A 5568-nucleotide genomic window follows, 5' to 3' on the forward strand; every position below is an offset into this window, starting at 1 on the left:
CCTTGCAACCGAGCCCGTCCCTACACCATCTGCAGGCCGAAGGAACCGGCGAAGGCACTGCGCCGTCGGTTGCGGGAGGAAGGGGCAAAGTCTGTGGCCTCTGCCCCATCCAGGAGGAGCACGGCGCTGGGTGCAATTAGGGTAATTAATGTGGAAATCTGGAGGAAACCCAACCTCTTTTGGCACGCTGGACCGATGAAGTGGGTTAGGGCTGGGTGTTAAAAGCCTGCCTTGTCTGAGGATGGAGGAATCGTCTCCGTTGCCTCGCCCAAAAGGAGCAGAAACGTTCAAGAGAAGTTGGAAGGGACCTGTCTTCCTTCTGATGCACCTTCTCCTCTTCGCAGAGACATCTGTGCAGCATCTGGAGAGCGCTCTGCGCTCCAATTTATTGATTTAGTAAAGTTTTTTTTAACACCGGCTTTATTAGTTTATAAGTAATATAAGGCAGCAAACTTGCATAATACTCCTTCTCTTTTTTGCCAGAATGACAGCCCTGTGAGGTGGGATAGGCTGAGCGACAGAGGGACTGGCTCAAAGTGGCTGTCTCGTCTCCTAATGCAGGACTAGAACTCATCCTCATCCTGGTGACTGGCCAAAGGCACCCAGCCACTTCCCAATTAATAGAATACAATAGAAGAATTGATAGAAGAATAGAAGAATAATTAATAGAATAGAATGAAATCAGAATGGAATATAGAATAGAGTAGAGTAGAATAGAATAAAATAGGAAGTAGAATAAGAAATAGAATAGAATAGAACAGAATATAAAATAGGATAGGATAGAATAGAAATAATGGAATGGAATCAAAAATGGAACAACAGGAAAGAATGGAATGCAATAGAATGGAATGGAATAAGAAATAGAATAGAATAGAATAGAATAGAATAGAATAGAATAGAATAATAAGAGTTGGAAGGGACCTTGGAGGTCTTCTAGTCCAACCCCCTGCTCAGGCAGGAAACTCTACACCACTTCAGACAAATGATTCTCCAACATCATCTTAAAAACGTCCAGTGTTGGAGCATTCACAATTTCTGGACGCAAGTAGTTCCACTGATTAATTGTTCTAACTGTCAGGAAATTTCTCCCCAGTTCTAAGTTGCTTCTCTCCTTGATTAGTTTCCACCCATTGCTTCTTGTTCTGCCCTCAGGTGCTTTGGAGAATAGTTTGACTCCCTCTTCTTTGTGGCAACCTCTGAGATATTGGAACACTGCTATCATATCCCCCCTAGTCCTTCTTTCTCTTAAGCTAGACATACCCAGTTCCTGCAACCATTCTTCATATGTTTTGGCCTCCAGTCCCCTAATTCTCTTTGTTGCTCTTCTCTGCACTCTTTCCAGAGTTTCAACATCTGGGGATGTCCATGTGGTGGGAAGATTTCCTACCAGTGGTGCGTGGAGAAGAGAAGGTTGATTAATTGTTCTCGCTGACTGGAAATTTCTCCTTAGTTCTAGTTTGACTTTCTCATTGATAATCATCCCATTCATGAGGCTTTCTGGGGTTTTTTCTTTGAAGACGTTTCGCTTCTCTTCCAAGAAGCTTCTTCAGCTCTGACTGGATGGTGGGGAATGGAAGGACAGAAATTCAATGCAAGGAATATCAACGCTTCCATTCTTCATCACCCAGTCAGAGCTGAAGAAGCTTCTTGGATGGGAAGTGAAACGTCTTCAAAAGAAAAACCAGAAAATCCAGTTGCCTCTTGGAGGGGAAAAAAAAAGCACATTTTTTTCGATTATCAAGGAAAGAAAAGCAACCTAGGAGAAATTTCCAGATGGGGAGAACAATTAAGCAACCATCCCTTCTCTCCACCACCATCCGTACAACAGCTTCCCACCACAAGGACATCACCCAGATAAGGAACCAGTACTTTTATCCGTGCAAACGTGCAAATGGCACTAATGTACAGATTAGCTAGTTTATAACGTTCTTCTTTGATGGCAGACGAAGATTGCGGTCAAGTTCTAACTCCAACCTTATCCGATAAGAAGTCGATTGCACCCACATCACAAAGTCTGAAGGTTGTCTAATGTGATGGACATTCCCTGGGCAACAGCCTGATTTTTACAGATTGGAAGAAACAGCTAAATGTGGTAAGGGGAGGGGGGAGAGAGGACCCCCCCAACAATGGAAGACCCAAAGCCCCCCCCCGCTAGAAAAATGAAATATCCTAGGAAATATTGAAAAGGCAGAATATTATATTTCCCTGGAGGTGAAAAGGGAGAAACATGTTTTTAAAGAAAGAGTAGCTCCCTGCAGCTTCCTCCCATTTTCCGCCCCCTCCCCTCTTTTTTTTGGTCAATGAGCCATTAAAGCCTGAGCTAGTCTACTTTACATAACAAAGGAAGGATTAGCTTTCACAGAAACTCACTACAGTGATATCTGGAAACTTAAACTTGGATTCAAAACACAGCCTAAAGAGTTGCCCCCTGCATGGGAATCTGACAACCAATCGGAATACATTTTCTTACACAGGAACAGGAAACAGAGAGATGGGGCCAAACAGAGAGTATAAAGCCAGGAACGTTCAGCCCTTCTTTCTCTTCTCTTCTTCTTCACCCAACATCTGGAAGCATCTGATGATCCCCCTTTTCTGTTCAGGAGCTCAAGCCATGTGATCTTGTCCACCATTACAATTAATCAGAACAATTAATCAGTGGAACAGAAGTTGCCTCCAGAAGTTGTGAATGCCCCAACACTGGAAGTCTTTAAGAAGATGTTGGATATCCATTTGTCTGAAACGGTATAGGGTTTCCTGCCTAGGCAGGGGGTTGGACTAGAAGACCTCCAAGGTCCTTTCCAACTCTGCTATTGTACTTGTATTCTATTCTATTCTATTTCTTATTCTATTCTATTCTATTCTATTCTATTTCTTATTTTGTTATTATTCTATTTTATTCTATTTTATTCTTTCTTATTCTATTTCTTGTTCTATTCTATTCTATTCTATTCTATTCTATTCTATTATATATTTCATTCTGGTTTCATTCTATCCTATCAATTATTGTGAATGTCCCAACACTGGAAGTCTTTAAGAAGATGTTGGATAGCCATTTGTCTGAAACGGTATAGGATTTCCTTCCTAGGCAGGGGGTTGGACTAGAAGACCTCCAAGATCCCTTCCCACTCTGGTATTGTATTGTATTGTATTGTATTGTATTGTATTGTATTGTATTTATTGTATTGTATTTATTGTATTGTATTGTATTGTATTGTATTGTATTGTATTGTATTGTATTGTATTGTATTATTAATTATCTTTCCAAGCAGCCTCCCTGTCTCCAGTGTCTTTTTCCCCACTTGGAGCTGAACCCAGAAGGACATTTCTTCCAAAAGCACAACAACAGGAAATCCAGAAAATAAATCTAATTTCTTCCCTAGGATACCGTCTTCCATGTAATGGGGTGCAAATGAGGTCCTTGAGTGTGGGACGCGGTGGCTCAGGAGCTAAGACGCTGAGCTCGTCGGTCAGAAAGGTTGGCAGTTTGGTGGTTCGAATCCCTAGCGCCGCATAACAGAGTGAGCTCCCGTGACTTGTCCCAGCTTCTGCCAATCTAGCCGTTCGAAAGCAGGTAAAAAATGCAAGTAGAAAAATAGGAACCACCTTTGGTGGGAAGGGAACGGCGTTCCATGCGCCTTTGACGTTGAGTCATGCCGGCCACAAGACCATGGAGACGTCTTCGGATAGTGCTGGCTCTTTGGCTTTGAAACATAGAGGAGCACCGCCCCCTAGAGTCAGGAACAACCGGCACATATGTGGAAGGGGAAATTTTAGCTTTTTAGTCTTGATTTACAACCATTCATTGAGTGACTGTTCAAAGCTACAGCGACACTGGAAAAAAAAGGCCTATGTCCATTTTTCACACTTATGGCCGTTGCAGCATCCCCATGGTCACGGGATCAAAATCCAGACACTTAGCAACTGGCTCACATTTATGACGGCTGCAGGGTCCCCGGGGTCAAAGTCAATGGGGAAGCAAGATTCACTTAACAATCCTGTTACAAACTTAGCGACTGTAGGGATTCCCTTAACAAGGGTGGCAAGGAAGGTCGTAAAAGGGGGCCAAATTCACTTCAAGGCTGTCTCACTTAGCAGTGGAAATTTGGGGCTCATTGGTGGGTCCGAAGTCGAGGACTACTTGGTATGTTTCTAACCAAATGAAATGCTTGTCTCTTGAATGTGTGCATATTCTTTGTATATGGAGATCCGTAATTCCTAATAGAATTATACATGGCTTCCCAGTGCTTTTACAGCCTGCAATATTGCATTATAACCACTGCAACACCACCCCTCTCTCTCTCTTTCTTTCTTTCTTTCTTTCTTTCTTTCTTTCTTTCTTTCTTTCTTTCTTTCTTTCTCTCTCTCTCTCTCTCTCCCTTCCTTCCTTCCTTCCTTCCTTCCTTCCTTCCCTCCTTCCTTCCTTCCTTCCTTCCTTCCTTCCTTCCTTCCTTCCCAATAGTACTTAGACTTATATACCACTTCCCAGTGCTTTTATAGCCCTCTCTAAGTAGTTTACAGAGTCAGCATATCACCCCCAACAATCTGGGTCCTCAGTTTACCCACCTCGGAAGGACGGAAAGCTGAGTCAAGATTGAGCCAGTCAGGATCGAACTTCCTAACTGTAGGCAGAGTTAGCCTGCAATGTTGCATTATAACCACTGCAACACCACTTCTTTCTTTCTTTCTTTCTTTCTTTCTTTCTTTCTTTCTTTCCTTTCTTTCTTCTTCCTCCCTCCCTCCCTCCCTCCCTCCCTCCCTCCCTCCTTCCTTCCTTCCTTCCTTCCTTCCTTCCTTCCTTCCTTCCTTCCTTCCCAATACTTATCTTCTGCTTCACAGTGGTTTCCAGCCCTCTCTAAGCAGTTTACAGAGTCAGCCTCTTGCCCCCAACCATCTGGGTCCTCATTTTACCGACCTCGGAAGGACGGAAGGCTGAGTCAACATGGAATTCTGGAAGTTGAAATTCAGACTTCTTAAACTGGCAAAGGTGAGAAATACTGTCTCCAGCTAGTTGGAAGGAGATTGACTTACTGGTGCCCCCAACCAGTTTACTATAGATCCAGGATCTGTTGGTTCAAAGGGCACTTTTAATTGTGGAAGCGTTCCATCGTGAAATTCACCGCTGACTTGGCGCTGCCCTTCGTTTGGTTCTTGGAAAATCTTTTTTCTATCACCATTCCGACGTGGTCTCACCAGTGCCGTATCAAGCAGTACAGGCAAGTTCTCGACTTACGACCACAATGGAGCCCCACATTTAGGTTGCTAAACGAGACGTTTGTGAAGTGAGTTCCGTCCCGTTTTACGACTTTTTCTTGCCACGTTTCTTAAGCCGTGGTTAAAATTAGTCACACGGTCGTTAAGTGAATCTGGTTTCCTTATTCGACTTTGCTTGTCAGACGGTCGCAAAAGGGGATTGCGTGACCCCGGGGACGCTGCAACCGTCGTAAATGTGAGCCGGTTGCCAAGCATCCAAATGTAAACTACAAGACTATGGGGATGCTGTGACGGTCGTAAGTGTGAAAAATGGTCATAAGTCTTTTTCTCCCCTGGTGCCATTGTAACCTTACAGAT

Source organism: Natrix helvetica, assembly GCF_964273705.1.
Source record: "Natrix helvetica genome assembly, chromosome: 4".
NCBI lineage: Eukaryota > Metazoa > Chordata > Lepidosauria > Squamata > Natricidae > Natrix > Natrix helvetica.